We start from the raw sequence: 17,102 nt of genomic DNA, 5'->3' as shown, positions 1-17,102 counted from the left end.
AATTAAAGATCAAAAACAAATGAAATCAATAATTATACCTGTTAGCTGCAAGAGCCTTTGAATAAGATGAAAAATATGCCTAACAGTTATTGTTTCAGATATTGCCCATTTTGTTATACAGCAGCTTTGATTATTGTCATCACTTTTAAACTATTTGTATGAATTTCTAGAAGAACTTTATATAAACAATAATATATTTCCTTCAGTGAAGATATGAACAAGGCTTGCATATAAATATGAATGCATTACTTTGTTTTGGTAGTTGGAAATTACACACCTGTAGAACAATCTGGTCCTAATAAATGGTCATACTGCTCCATCCTGCAGATAATGATCTAGATACATGTCATTCAAAATAGCCTTCTCATGTATTTTTCCTTCATTTAAATTGCTGAACAATTAGTCAAAATGAATATGAAAATTGTGGGCATATTTGTCTGGGTTTCTAAAAAAAAGCTGAAGAAAATTTATATAATTGATATTGAAAGCACTGGCTGTATCTTGCCACAAATATATGCATTTATATTGGCCACAAATATATGTTTGTCTCAAACATGCCAGGTATTGTTGTCAAAGAAAGGATACAAAAATAAACATGGAGATATACAAATAAATCAGTGGTACAGGAAAAATAATGAATGTTCTCCGCTATGGGGCTTTTTGTTGCAAGAGCAACAACAAAAGAGAAAGTCAGAAAATTAGGAGTTTCTAGGGTATGATTACCTAGGCAGAGATCAGTGATGCTCGTGATTTTCTATTGAAGACTTCTTGAAGTCTGCTGAACCTAAAGCTATGTTCTGTCTGGTTTTCCCCTCCAAATATTGTTAGATATGCATTACAGATGTGTTCTTTATCCTACTCTCTAATGCAACACGAACACCAAGTTTGTTCAGAAAATAAAGTTATTTATTTGCCTTGGGAAAGTCTTGGCTTCCTGACTGAGTGAAAATAGCTGCAGCTCACCACACTGTCGACCAACGTCAATAATCACAGCAGCAAGACTCTTCGGGCAACGAGTCTCAGATAAAGAAGTGTTTTTATCTCAGGTCTTCCACTAGGGATCTATGAGTTACTTCAATCAAAACACATCGGTTATAGACCTACATACTGTATACATATGTGAATAACAACTCAGATCAGGTTAATTAAGATAATCTACTACTATACATTCCTTTGTTAGAAAATAACTAGTCTTTTTCACAGCACTGGCACATAAAAGTGATTCATCTGCATGTGTGCTCATGTAATAAATTCTTACATATATTAAATGTGTTGTCAGAAGTCTTCCTTTTCCTTTACACAAGATCTTTCTCATGTTCCATGGACACAGAACTTAAATAATTTGCCCTTCTCTCTTGTCTTGAGTTCATTACTAACACATAAATAGTCTGAACCCCCTTGTAATGTATGCACTTCATTTCATCTGATTATTGTATTTCATGGCAGTTGGTATGGAACAACAGCATTAAGTATTATACTAGCAGGATAATATTTTGTCTTTTACTGTAAAAGATTTAATAAATTAACAGCAACATCAAATATTATGCCAACTTAATTTTAATTAATAAAAATTGTATTATAATTAATGTTAGTGGCATAAATCATTTAATGACTTAAACATTATGGATCAGTGCAACAAAAATAAATAGAGGCACTAAGAAATATTTTAAAGGTTTAATAAGATGTAAAACTTTTCACATATATTTAATACATTTATATTTAACTTCTGAGAAGAAAAAGCTCTACTGCCATAGGAGAACTAAGATGTGTAAATGAAAGGAGTGATAAATCATCTTGTCTGCATCACTGGATCCATGAATTAGAGATTGGCTTTCAAGTGACTTCTGTTCAGCAAATGAAGTGTCAATAAATATTTCCATTAAAATTATATAAAAGTAAGGCTACATATTGAAATAATTAATAACTTACATTGAGTTTAAAGGATAATTAGCACTATGAATTTGCACTATGGACTTTACAGCATACCCATGAATCACCCTGTTAAGCCTAAATTCATTTTATTTAATTTAATACAGCTCAGGTGTCCAAGCTTGGAGTCCAGTTACAAACTGTACAGAGAGTTGTCTTTTCTATTTTTTGAGAACAGAGACATGACAGTTCTAAGCAATCCTAGTAAAAGATGTGAATCTCCTACAGATTGACAGAAAACTATGATGAATATGATATACTGAGTGAGGTAGCTAGTTTCTTTGCTCCCACAAGACAGTTCAAAGGGAGACATTGTTCAATTAATGCAAAATAATATAATGACAAGTACAGGATATCAACGAAGAAAAAAAAAGAAGTTAAGCACTTGAAAGTGATACTTAAAGTGATAATATTTATCATGATATAAAGCTAACTACTAAATAATAAAGAGAGCAATTCAAGTGAAGAATAGAAGGGAAAGTTCCAACTACTTTTTCAAAGTATGGCTGCTCCACTTTAGTAATCAATTTTTCTGCTAAATCTGCTTGTTGAATGCTGTTGTTAACATTGTCTCAAACCTTCACTGTGCCCTGTGTTTAAAAGATTACTGTAGCAGATCAGCTAGCCTCTGAAACCTCAGTACAGGGTCTTGTCCTAATGTGTTCCAGTCTAAGAATTAGGCTTGAAAAAAAGGAATAAGTTAGTACTCCACTTCTTGCATGGATTAAATATAAATGGGAATATAGGAGGTCTGGCCCCACTTAAACATAAGCAACTTTCCCATGTTGTATGTGTTAGAACACCTTCTTAGTCATGCACTTTTAACCCAGCCACGATACAGATGCTCTGTCCAACATAAGTTTGGAACACTATTTGATTAGAAATATATTGATGAAATTCTAAAGACTTTGTCTCCTTGTTTTAAACAAAGAAAGAAAGAAAGAAAGAAATGCTTCTTCACAGAAAGCAATGTTTAGGCACTGAAATGCTGATCCGAGATTCTACACAGATTTTACCTCTGGTTCCCAAATAAGCTCAGCTCATAATCAGTGTCTTATTAGAAAGCTTTGAGAAATAACATGGCTTTTCAATCTGCCTACAATGTCAAAAAATGCCAGAAGGATTTAATAAAAGTACACGTGCCTCTTTTTTTTTTTTTTTTTTTTTTTTTTTTTTTCTTATACAATGTTAACAGTTTGATGAGAATATCAATTAAACATGACTGTGTAGTTAAGATTTCCATTTCCAAATGCAGCTGCAGCAAGTAACTGGACTACTAATCAAAGCAGTGTTATAATTTAGCACTGATGAGGAAAGCAGTAGCCGTCAGAAGGAAATGACAGAAAGGAGGCAGCTGCTTTCATATCATTTTAGTGTCCATTTCTTTAATGAGCCTGAGGACTCATAGTCCCTGCTGACTACTCATTAGTTAATGGGATTTATGAGAAGAGAACAGCTATCAGCATGCAAACAAGCACAGAACAGGTGACGACAGATTTCTATTTGCACAGAATGAACATACTGAGGAAAGGAAGCTTTTCAATAAAGTAAATTATCTGAAAGGGATATTTAACAAAAAGCTAAGTACTCAGTTCATGAACTGGGCAGCACTGAAGTGTGGCTTAGACCTTAACTGAGATGTGTTATTAAACCTGACTTCTGAAATATCTGCAGTCAGACCAGAAAGAAAGTTAAATGCAACCTGGGGGATTCAGCAGATGGATCTTTCCCATTCTTTGTGAATGCCCTGACTTGACGTTTTTCCCCAGCTAGGCTGTATTAACAAACAATCAGATCCTTCAAAGAAGCGTTATCACCTTCCTCTCTGGAACCTCAAAGTTATTTCAGTGATTTGCCCTCTGCTTGGGAAATCTGAGATGTCTTGAGTGAGTTTTGCAAGGCCAACTCTTTCCTGACCAGTAAGACCTCAGGGTACAGGGCATATTGTGTCAAAACCAACCTGCAGAGATTAATAAAGAGAAGACAATATCACAGCACAGGGCATCAGACACCTTTTGTGAGCCTGGAGACCCTTTACATATGTATGGCATTGTGGGGTGGCTGTGATTACATAGTTGGTTGTAGTCTCATGGCGTTTGTTCACAAAGGGATTCTGTGAGCTTCTTTGCATGACTTGAATTCATGTAATATTAAACACTCTTGGGCCAGATTTCAATTCTTTCTTTTGTTCCAATCAGAAAGTATAAAGCAGCTGGGTTTAGACTACGTAGTACTGAAGAAAACTCTAGATAATGCTCATTCTGTCCCATTCTTATGGGAGGCATTTTGTGTAGGACGTGTGAGCAACATAGCGGAGCTCAGTTCTGCAAGTGCAAGCTCCTTATAGACTTAATGTTAGCAACATATGTCAGAGCAGCCATTAGTCCACTGTAAACAGGATGGGCTGAGGTGGCAAAGACTGGACATGTAAGATAAACAGCCATAAAATCTCTACACAATATCCCATCGTGTTTTGGGGGCTTATGTTAGAAATGGCATAATGAAAATCATACTTGTACAATATGCTACTCTTAGAAGTCTGTTCCACAAAATCTTGCAGCTAAGATTTCATTCTTAGCACTGCATACCCCATACAAACTCCTCTGCATATGTTCTCAAGATTGCTATAGCACATGTTTTTTCTACTAAAATTTTTAAATGTCAGAGATATTACACATTTCTCTCAATGGCTCTTCCATCGGGTAAGTGATGGAGAAACAAACACAAGCAAGGAGCGGAGCATTTTTATCCAAAGTAAAAGGCAGTGAAAATATGAGATATATCTAGCATAAATCATGAAAAAAAAAAAAAAGACAACAAATATGACAAAATGTGGAATATAGAAAACAGCCCTCCCCTTAAATGATATCTCATCAAATGTGTATTATTTCAGAGTGAAGGAGTTAGATTTCAATAACATCTTTGAGGCTTGGCTAAACAGGGATAAGGGACATGTAATAAATCAATACAAGTCCTATAAAGGCATATGACATTAGGTTTAAATCTGTCCATTAAATATTCTTAATTTTGGTGTACCACTCACATCTCTGCAATTTTTTTAAAAAAGAAGTTTCATGAGTCCCATGTAATGTAAATTTCTAGATTCTAAGACTTTTAAAAACTTTAAAAAAAATGAAAAAAAGAAAAAGGTGAAGTTAAAAAAAGTGTATTTTAGAACTCTGTCTTCATCTTTAAGCCAGTCGTTAGATCTGTGTCTGATTCCTTTTGAATTGAAACAGGAATTTGCTTGACACCTCTTTCTGATTTCCTGGGAATGTCAGTGACAGTTTTCTGTGGTGTGAAGTTGTGCAGTATCTTCTGCCTGAGTAAAATGCACTCATTGGCTCTATTCTGTTTCAAGAATCTGAGATAATTTCTCTACAAATGTGAAAGTAAATTATAATAGTGCCCTCCTTGCTACATCGATGAAGAATTGCATGTAGGGAATGGAAGTGTGCCTTACTTCTCTGCTAAATATTATTTCACAGTATTCTCTGATAAAATGTAGCTTACTTAAACCAGCCATTTCTTCAATGGAAATAAACTGTAATACCCCTTGAGACTGAACCACTTGCTGCTAATTGCAAACATACATTCAGATTGGAACTTTGCCCTCTGCACTTCAGCGAACAATGTTGAAAAATACTATAGTTTATTTATTTTCATGAATAGCAGTATGTCATCTTTAATCAAGACACCAATGAATATATCACACAAATGAATTCATATAACTTGCAAATTAGCTGACACGAGTGTTACAGCAGTGGTATCTCTGAGAAAAAAAAAACAAACAAGAAATTGAATACAAGTGGATTGCCCAGTACAGCACATATCAGACCTGGTGCCTGGTTACCAAATTCTTAGAAAAACTTTCCCACACTGAGATGGCAAAACTAGAACTTCATCAGAGTGATGATTTCTAAAGTCGACAACAAACAAATTTCTGCACAGTTCAAAGGATTTGGCCACTCAAGATTAAAACAAAAAAATATGTCAAGGTTATTAGAGAAAAATGAATTTTTTTAATGGGAAGAAGAAAAAAAAGAAATGAAATAACAACACTTCACTTTCAATCTTTACCATTAAAATAACGAGCTGAGTATCTCTTTTGTATGTACATGGCCTGACTGTGATGGACACCTCCAGTCCTGGTCAAGACAATAGGGATGGAGCCTTGTCCTTCCCTCTACCACACTTAGTGAGTGTGTAGAGTAAAAATACCCTAAGCCTTCTTTAGGAGCCACGATGAACCTAATGATTACTATGACTTCCAAGACCAGGTCAACAATTTACACTCTGCACTCAAAGCATAAAATTAATTGCTCTATTCATTCCTTTCATGTTACAGTACTTTTTTGCTCTGACAAAATCAGCTTCTCTCACACAGTAAAGTCTCAAGCACCAACCCTAAAACATAAATCCTTAATTGACTTTACACTCACTGGTGACAGGAATTTCTTAAAAAATATACTTAGTCCACATCTAATACTCTTACCTTATTAACAGCAGTGGGATGCCTGAGCAAATCCTGTGAAAATCTAGCAAACTTCCTAAGAAACAGAAAAAAAAATAATAATAGAATCAATGCATATGTAGAATAAAAGCTGTAATGAGAATCAAAATTGTGAAATATATAAAGATATTCAGGGTGATGCAAACTTTGTATATTAGCAATTCTTGAAGACATACAATCTATTTTTTGCTAGCATTGAATATAGGTGAAAGTATAGACATGTTTGTTGCTAATATTAATTTTCTGATCCCAGGATTGATACTTATGTACTGCATCATAAATGATAGAGGAAATTAATAAATAAATGAATATAATTCAATAAATGATTGAAATACTCTATAATCTTATCTTTCATGATATGAGTAATCGGATAATATATTTCAAAACAGGAGCGGAATCTTCTCTCTGAATTTTTAGATGTTTATTTTTAGCTCCACATCATCAATTCCAAGGGTCATCATTATTTTCTTTTTGCCTTTATTGAAGATATAAGAATAATGAAACTAAAAATTTTAGGCTCTTAAATAATGAAAAGATGAAATTTTTGGCATTCCCTATTTCCCAACCCAGTCAGTGCAGTTAGAAAAAGTACCTAACACACATCACTCATTTTAAGAAGCTTTAGGTTATTTTTTCTGTAAACTTAACTGTCAACCATATTTGAACTTCAACCTACATCTTTTTCCTCAAATTTACCTGCTAGAGATCTTGTTTCAAATTCAAATTTCTGCCTCCACCTTTATACCTCATTTACCATTAACTTCATAGAATCACAGAATCATAAAAGGATTAGGGTTGGAAGGGACCTTTAAGATCACTGAGTTCCAACCCCCCTGCTATAGGCAGGGACATCCTCTAGACCAGGTTGCTCACAGCCCTATCCAGCCTGGCCTTGAATGCTTCCAGGGAGGGGGGATTCACAACCTCACTGGGCAACCTGTTCCAGTGTTCCACCAGACTTGCACTGAAGATTTTGCATACTTCAGATAATTCCCCACAGAACCTTCTTACAGACCAAAAGACCCAAATGAAAAAATTTCTCTGATGATATTAGGTTTCTGCTTTTGTAAGCTTCCAATTCCTTCTTCCCAATCACAGAGTGCAAATGTGATAAAACAAAATGAAGACAGTGACATCTGTCAATGATACCATGGAGAAGCAGTATTTAAATTGAACAAGAGGACATTAAAGCTACAACTGGAAACCACCAAATATATTAAGGAAGGAAATGTATAACTATTAGGCTATTTCTGAAAGCTTTGGAGTTATTTGACTTTTATCAGGAATGTTTCTCCAGTTGTACTAGCTACAGGATGAGACAAGAGAAGGAATGGATGAGGTCCTTAAAATAGAAAATAGTTTTAGGTAAAACAGAAGGTCTAAATCCATGTTTTTTTAGGAAGTAAATGAAGGATTGGCCATGTTTCTGATATTTTATTTAAGAGTGTTTGCATTTTTTGTTTTGTCTTCATGTTTCTGTATTTTTCCATTTACAGTTCCTAAGCAAAGATACGAGGCTGTCAGACAAACAAGCAAACAATACGCCTTTTATATTTGCTCCTCTTTTAAATTCCTGTTATTAGAATTGTAAATCCCAGAGGTCCATTCACTCATAACAAGGGATCAGCAGGTGTTTTATATATGAAATTTGCAAAGCTTTTGTTTGATTTTCAACTGAAAAAGAAAAAGTAATTTAGTGTAGATCACAGAGTTAATAGAGATGAAAAATAGTGCAATGTACTTCTCCAGTGCTGCAATTCCATACTCTGAGATTAAACAATCAGATGCTTAAAACTCAAGTGTAGAGTTTACAAGTTACACAAGATTGTAAATTCTTACTCTCCTCTTACTCACCCTCATTTTCATAAGATTTTTGCCAACTTGACTACAGCACTGTGATGACAATGGCAAAGTAAATTCAGGATGCACATGTCATGTGTTTAACCTAGGTATCCAATTTGGGAAGCAGTAAGTATGCTCATAATGTTCTGTCCAATTTTTTCATTGTATACTGTGGTCTTTTGACTTTAGCTCTGTCTTCCTGATGATGGCAAAAAAGAGGCCAGTCCTACCCAGAAATGCTGATTCCTATCATTGTCACTGACTGACACATCTATGCATGTTTTAATTAACTCAGGTTAATGTCCAGTTTGCCTAATTGTCCTAGTATTTACTTCAGCTTTATACTGGTGTGTTTAGTGACTTCACTTGTACATAGTCCCATTTCACCTTGGTATTACTGAAAGAAAGTCGCAATCATGGTTTTTATAATAGTTTGGGATCTTATCAAATGCATGTGAAACAAAACACTGCTGTAAGCAATTTGACATAATTTATGCCAAATACTACTATTTTACTTTATTTTCCATCTATTACAAATGCATATGACTTTCTGGAGATGTTGGCTCTTGTGAAGAAGAAAAACCCCATTAATTCCACTGAATAACAAACTATTTTAAGTGGTTGTATATTTGAGTAGCTCATAAATATGCTTGATTTTAGCACTGAGTTTACTGTATTTTTAATTTTCCAGCAGATTGGACATAGTTTTTTAAAGTTTCATCTGAAACCTTAAATAGACAGCCTGCTCTATTTCAAGAGCACAACGTACTTAACTATTCAAAAGGCACTTGATCCCATGAATGCACTTTGGTAGTAATAGGATAGTCATTTTCCAGGCCAGTAAAAAGCTATTTCTCTTTTGAACACAAACAGATTGTAAGAATGAACACTCATGCTGATGCCTGGCAGCCTGATAAAGGGACATGGGAAATGGGAAATGTGGCCCTTTCCTGAATTAAGCTGCATTGATTCTCTGTGTTCCAAGCATTTGATTCTACTCCTTTCTTCTCATAATAATTCTGACAATAATAGGATAACGGATTTATGTCACGAAGGCACTGACCTTTGTCAGAGGGAACATTTTGACAGGAAAAGATGTGATATGCTGCTACACCCTATAATTTTGACAGTGAATGACAGGGTGGCTGTATGTCAACACGGTAAAGCTTATGCTTATGTTTCTATATTGTCATCCTCAGCTTATCTCATTTATTGTTGTTGTTGTTGTTTGTTTGCTTGCTTTTTTAATGTCTTTTATTGCATAAACATTTTCTAATGAAATTTCTAGACTGAGACAAATCATACTGCTAGAAGCCTTGATTCTGAGGTGACCCACATCCACAGGAGTAACTTCTGTTCTAGAGAAAGATGAACTTGTTATAAGATCGCAGGTAATCCTAGTGAACACTGATACACTGATGATACTTCTGATTTTATAATCTATGTTGAAGATACTCTCAGTTTAAGGACAAATAAACTATATTGGCTGTTTTTTTTTTTTTTATAAATGTAAAATATTTCATTCTGCCAAGCTTTTTTGCTATTAAAAAAGTCATCTTAATGTAAAGTGTGCAAGTTTAAACTTTGAGAAAAGAGATGTTATTCTGTGGAATCTGAATACTTAGGTTATAATCAATTACATGGATAAAATAATTTTTGAGTTTACTGAGTAGAGATATTTCATTAATATAGTATCAAAGATTCTCATTTGTAAGGAAAAGCCGTATACCCAGGTAGTTAAAAAATGTGAAAAGTAAAAAGAGGAACAGAGATAGCCATGTGTCCAAAAATACAGTGCAAGCATTCAGTATCCGCAATTTTATTGAATTCGAAATAGTGACTTCCAACTCATAGTTCTTTAACCAATCTGAACTGTTTGTACTTACTGTTTTTCCTACTTAAATAACATTTTGAGGGGATAACAGTAAAAAAGTAGTATGGCATGCCACGTTGAAGCTCTTTTTTTTTTTTTAGTCTAGTAGGAATAACGTCTGCAGTGCTGTGCATTGCAAAGAAAATTGACAGCCTTTGCCCTGGAGGATCTCATCTTGCGAACTCTTACACATGGGTAATTTCATTCACTTGGGGTTTATTTCTATTCCTAGTGAAATCATTGGTGAAATTCCCAGGAACTCCAACAGAAATCAAGGAGAATGTCAAGATTGACTTATGCAAGAGCTCTTAGAGAACAAATCAAACCAGAATACTATCAAAGCAATGAAAACTTGTTTCCTGTCTTTCACCTTCCATGATTTAGGCATAAAGTTGCCTAGATGTAGCATCACTTTTCATTCAGTTCTCCAAGTGGCATATAATGAGGCTTCATTGTTCACTATGACACCTTGACAAATGTTGTGTTTCCATTGCTCCTAAGAGTGACTATAAAACACATCCCCACTGCAGAAACAAAAAGCAACTGTAGTGAAAATCCAAACAAATCATGTATTAAAAGTAAGAAAGGAAGCAAATGTTAACTAATTTCAAAGTGGGTCAAAATCATGACAATATGGTTTGTGACAAGCGAAATAATTTTTCTAAAATATTACCCAACTATGTCCTTTCTGCTAGATTAATCTGCAGAGAAAAAATATCATTTTCCAAGCAGATGGGGAATTTCCCAAACAGAGGAGAATTCAACTTCTACATGCAAGACATAATGAGAAATAATAAATTAGGCAAAGTTCCTGCTTACCTAAACTGAAATATTAATAGCCAAGCCCATGAGAATTTTAATGACTGCATTTTTATTTTTGCTTTTTTTTTTTTTTTTTTTTTTTTTAGCACGCTAAAATTTAGAGCACAGTAGCACATGTTGTGATAGATCCATATATCACAGACAGTAACATTAGAAAAGGTACCAACCACAGCATACAAATATAAGGTAGCTGAATAATTGCAGTTTCTTCTGCACAGATTTCACTGTTATCAGCAGTATTGAAGATAAACTATATGGCTTGAAGTACTGATAGAATTACAGAATCATAGAATCATCAGTGTTTGAAAGGACCTTTAAAGGCTATCTAGTCCAACTTCCCTGTGATGAACAGGGTCACCTACAGCCCGATCAGATCCTCAGATCCACATCCAGCCTGATCCAGCCTGACCTTGAGTGTCTTCCAGGGCAAGGCATTCAGTATCTCTCCGGGCAAATTCTTCCGGTGCCTCACTTTACTGTAAAAAACTTCTTCTCTATATCCAGTCTAAATCTCCACTAAATATTAGATCTTTTCACTGTTATATGACCAGCTTGTATGCTAATTGTGTGATATGATCTGATGGTCTTCATCCATTTCCCAGATCGTAACAACATATGGCTCCTTCATACGCCACAGTAACCCAGGCACTAGGATTATAACAAACTTTTTGAAACAGGAAGTGACCGTATGACTGCTTTAGTATCAACAAAAGTGATTCATATAACTAAAAGAATTTAACTTTTGAAGAAACTATTCTGGAGTTGGTAGTATATCGGAACTATGATATGACTGATGGCATCATTTGTAGAACAGAAATTTATTAACTTAAGTGATAGACAGATTTACACGAGGAACGTGGAAGGATGGACAGCGTATGAATGAATAGCACATATTAAATCCTCCAAAGGAAGAGGCAAAAATTCTGTAGAGGATGTCAAGGATCAGGATCAGACTGAAGTGATCATGAGAAAAAAGTATATTATGTCAAGAATCTGCTAGACTGCCTTCATCAGAAAGAGACCATAGATGAAATTTTCTTGAAGACTCCTGATCACTGGTTCAGAGAGTATTTGCTAGGAGGTTCACACAGAAGGGCACAAGCAATCCAATAATTTTCCAGATTATTTTGATACAGATGCTGGTGGGCTGCATGGGGTATCTTTTAGTAAAAAGGACTGTAGGTAGCATGCAAAATAAGTGGGATCCGCATCTGTTATTCACAAATGTAATACTGATGTGTATTTAGTAATGTGATAGCTGACTCCAATGATCTTGAAATCGTAGCTTATGAAATCCTGAGAGAAGTGAACAATGTGAGTAGCGGAATAAAGTTGTTGCCCTCGGGACTCAAGGAAATTTGTTAGCTGGGATCCCATAGGTGTCTGCTTTGAAGCACAAAGGGTCTAGAAAACCTGACTGATGATCTTCAAGAACAATCTCCTGAAAGTGCAAGGATTGTTTATCCCATTGTACAGGGAGTTGAGTAGATTTAGCAGAAATGAAGATTGATAAACAAGGAAATCGAGACTTGGCTCAAAGGAGGTACACAGAAGATAGAAGAAGAGATGGGCTGTGTAAAAAGACTATGGAGACATCTGATGAATGGACACTGATAGTGTTTGCACAGCCACATCTCAGCTTGTGTTCAGTCTACTGTGAGAGGTGCAAGGCAACAAGGAGCATTTCTGCAAGTACATAAGCAGCAAAAGGTTGTCCAAGCAAAATGCTCTTTTTCAAGCTGAATTGATGTTGGTGGCAGTGATGAAAAGCAGACAATTGTGACTTTCTACTTTCCTAGCTCATTCTTTATTAATATCTTCTCTCAGCCTCCAAGATCTATGTGGCTAACTGCAGAATTTGGAGAATAGGAACAAAACAATGGAGGAACTACCTGAGCCGTGCAAAGTCTTGGGGATAAAAGAACTCCATGGAAAAGCAGTGTGAGGACCAGCTGTCTGGGAATTAGATCTGCAGAAAAGTTCACAACATGCCTTTGCTGACATAAGCAAATAATGGGGTTGTTTTACCAACCAGTTGACTGAGGGAAATCATGATTGTCCATAGCTCAGCTTCCATGAGACTACAGGAGTCCTATTGTTAGTTTTGTGTTCCTTAGAATGATATAGCAGTGTATAAACTGGCGACAGTTAAACAGAAGCTGTCAAGGCAATCAGCATCTGATGCCAAACTTTGAGGTCCACAGTGAAAAGGGAAATTTTACTTGGGTATCAGAGTACCCAAGTACTTATATCACTGTCATTATGACAGTGATAAAACATTGGAAAAATGGTCTGAGAAGCTGAAAAGACTTACACGAAGTTGAATGAGATAATCTCAGAAGAACTTTCCAATTGTAATTGGTGTATGACACTTTGATTTCAATATACAACAAAGAACATATGAGTTGATAGTGAATGCAGAAATTCAGTTCCAGAAGAGTCTACATGCAAATATTCTTGAAAATTTCAGTTTTATTGACAGAAAAGTAATTAGGAACTGCATAACAGTAATTTACTCCTTTGCAACGTGTACACAGACCATTGTGACCATAGCATCATTCTGAGACAATATCCTAAAACCCTCAATCAGTAATAATGTGGATAATTAAACTCTATCTAATTCATTTAAAATAAAGAAATAAAATTAAAAAAAAAAAAAAGTTGGGAAAACAATTTGCAAGTAGATTTGAATTTGGTGTATTATAATAAAACTCAGGCTATTTTGATTTAAATATTTGGCTCCTAGTATAGCTCCTTTGCACTGATCTGTTACTCTAATGCTGAGCTAGTAAGACTACTGGGAATCCTCCCTCTCTAAGGAAAATCCTAACTGACAGAGAAAATGTGTAGCTGGCTTTGCTCCGGGGTACTGAAGAAAAGGCCATTTCCAGGGCAGGAGTGGGAAGCTAAAATGGATACCAGTTTTGACAGTAACGAAGAAGACTATCACCTCTCTATACAAGGGCATCATTATGTTGTGTAATGAGACTACTAAAAATAGATATACATTCCACATAATTTGGAATAAAATGTTCTTTGTTTTACCTAAAAAAAATTAAAGTTCAGAATAACTTATTTTTGGAAGTGTTTAAATTTTAAAAATAAATTTATGATAAAATTATAAAATAATGCTGGAGGAAAAATAAGACATGATTTTTTTTCTTCTGTGACAATTGCATTGATTTCCATAGTAGTAATTGAAATCTTATGCTGTGTTCTGATTTTTATCTTAAAACCGTTTAAATAGAAAATGACAAAGCTATTAAAGATATGGATGAATATTTGCATGATTTTCTTAAAACATAATTTGACTTGTATAAATCCAGACTTCATTAATCTTTTTTAAGGAAAGGGGTAAGTAACTATAGCACAGAAATAAACAAGGTAATCAGCATTTTAAGAACATTCCCTTTAAAACTGCAGCCTCTAACAATTTTGAATCACATTTCACAGAACACATGAATGAACTCATTTGCTGAGAACTAATAAGAAGACCATCAAAACTGTAACCACCATGTATTTACATTTTCCTAGGACACAGTGCTGAATTCTGGGCAAATCTGAGAGCTGATAAATTTTATTTATGAATAATGTCAGGCTACTAAAAAAAAGAAAGAAAGAAAAAACACAAAAAAGTTTCCAGCTGTCAGTACAGACTAAAAAGACTTCCTTCATCATTCATATTAAATCTGCCTCTGGATTCCTGATGAAATTCCAGGCAGGGAGATTTGTACAGTGTGCATTAATCTACTGAACTACAAAGTCCATTAATTTTGAATACCACTATCAATTACACTTAGTGACATAATGATAACTACGTGATTATCTTTAATGTACCTTTTCTGATTCCAAGGGCTTCAGTTTTGCTCTCTGGATACTTTATGAACTACTGTGCCTGCACGTGGTTAGGTAGAAACCTCAAAAATGTATATGTAAATACTAAATATTTCCACTAATGTTTATTACACCTTTAAAATAATAATATCAAGGTTTTCATTTAATTAAACTAGAGATCTCTTGTCTTTTAAATTTTATTTTCAGCATTATAAAATAGACTACTCATTAATAGAAACTAATGAAATTAAATGCCAGAAGCTGAAATTTAAACCAAGTATCCATCTCACTTTGGTAGATTAAAATGCTCAGCCTTAAGACTGAAGGAGAAACTCTTGTTCAGTTGAATCATTCACTGTGTCAGGGTTTTCTTTCTTGTTTAGAAGACACTCAAATGATTGTAATGGTTTGAAACATAGCACAGTTAAGTAGATTTTCCATTTGAAGATGCATGTTTAACTAATTTAAATAAGTGGTCAAAATCACCAAGAATATTTAATTTGCTAGTCAATTTTCATCCTAAAGTTCTGCCATTCTCTGGCTTCTTCAGATTTTCATTTTGAGTGTGTAGATGACTACATTGCATTTCACACTGACAACACCAATCTATGGGGTGCAGTCATATTCCAGAGGGACAGAATGCCATCCAGAAGTACCTAGACAGGTTTAAGCAATGGGCCCAGGTGAGATTCATGAGATTCAACAAATCCAAGTGCAAAGTCTTGCACTTGGGTCAAGGCAACATCCACTACCGCTACAAGCTGGAGGATGAAAGGATTGAGCACAGACCTGCCAAAAATGACCTGGAGACATTGGTGGATGGGAAGCTGGGCATGAGCCAGCACTGTGCTCTTGCAGCCCAGAAACCCAATTGTATGCTGGGCTGCATTGAAAGAAGAGTGAGGGAGGAGATCCTGCCCCTCTACTCTGTGCTGGTGAGACCTCACTTGGAGTACTGTGTTCAGATGTGGAGTCCTCAGTACAGGAGAGAACTGCTTGAGCATGTCTAGAAGAGGGACACAAAAAGATCCGAGGGTGATGTGGTGGATGCCCCATCCCTGGAGACTTTCAAGGCCAGGCTGGACCCTAGGCAACCTGAACTAGCATTGTAGGGGAGTTGGACTAGAAGATTTTTAAAGGTCCCTAAGGACCTCTAAGAATTGTATGTTTCTATGATTCTATAAATCACAATATCATTGTAGCAATTTACCCACACTTAACCACCTTATTTCAGAAAAGTAAATGGTGTCTTCATAATCAGCATTCATTCTCTTAAGGAACTGGCTGATACAATCTCTCACTGAAATTTACAGTTTGGATGACAATTTGCTCAACATAATTCGTTTTTAACGATTTTGCACATCTCAATGGATGAAGAAGTGAAATTTCATCAAAAGTGACTTGCTAGTGGCAATTGTGTAATCTTCTATTAGTTTTAGAAGTCTTTCTTTTTTACCAGCCATACTATAACATAAGTAACTTTACCAGATATGCCGATAGGTTAAAGAAAATTTCTTTAATGTATTTTTATTCCTTGATACAAATCAAGAGATATAGTTATGTCTTTTAATGGCAGCAGAGAAGCCATTTCTTCAGTGACATTTATCAATTTCTCTGATGAAAATGGCACATTGAGCTGTATCTATAGCATCTATGCTTTCATCTACCACAAAAAAAAAAAAAAAAAAAAAAAAAAAAAAAAAAAAAAATTGAAATAAGAAGTATTTTTTTCAATAGGTTTTCCTATTTCTTCAATTCACCTGGCTAGTATGGTGAGAAAAGTTAAGAAAAAAATCTGCTTTTTTTATAATGACAAATTATACCTTCCATGCTTTCCATACATTGCTTAACAAACTCACCATCAGTAAATGGTTTTGACTTGTTCACAGATTTGCTATCACATAACTAGATTTTATAATAGAGTTTGTTAACTTAACTTAAAATATATATATATAATGAGAAAACAGACCTTTTTTTTTTTAGTTCAACTATATTCTCTTTATGAAACATTCCTTGAAATGCACGAAATTGAGCAACATATTTTTGCATATAACATATTTTTAAATTGTAATATTTGAAAACTGTCACAGTTTCTTCACAAATTAAGTGCACATGACATGTAATGCTCATTGGTTCTGATTCAACTGAGTGTGTGTGGTGGGTGAGAGAGCTAGCTCTGCACTGTGTCCTCCCCTCCAAAGCATTCTATTCTGTATGCAGTCCACGTTTGAGCCAAGTCATGAAAAATATCACTAAAGTCATGAAAAGTCATGAAAAATATCACTAAAA

General features: G+C 34.9%; 1 protein-coding gene across 1 annotated transcript in view; it reads right to left on the bottom strand.

Annotated features, from left to right (window-relative positions):
• The window catches only part of TENM4 (teneurin transmembrane protein 4), a 1,593,907-nt gene that overhangs the window by 1,089,239 nt on the left and 487,566 nt on the right, over window positions 1-17,102 (bottom strand). Inside the window, exon 4 of the mRNA XM_048933792.1 lies at window positions 6,425-6,479. The gene's annotated coding sequence lies outside the window, so the exon portion shown is untranslated. The remainder of the gene's footprint in view (window positions 1-6,424; window positions 6,480-17,102) is intronic.

The sequence above is a fragment of the Lagopus muta genome, chromosome 1, assembly GCF_023343835.1.
Source record: "Lagopus muta isolate bLagMut1 chromosome 1, bLagMut1 primary, whole genome shotgun sequence".
NCBI lineage: Eukaryota > Metazoa > Chordata > Aves > Galliformes > Phasianidae > Lagopus > Lagopus muta.
Note: the sequence above shows the minus strand (reverse complement) of the source record. Positions and strands in the feature narration are given on the sequence as shown.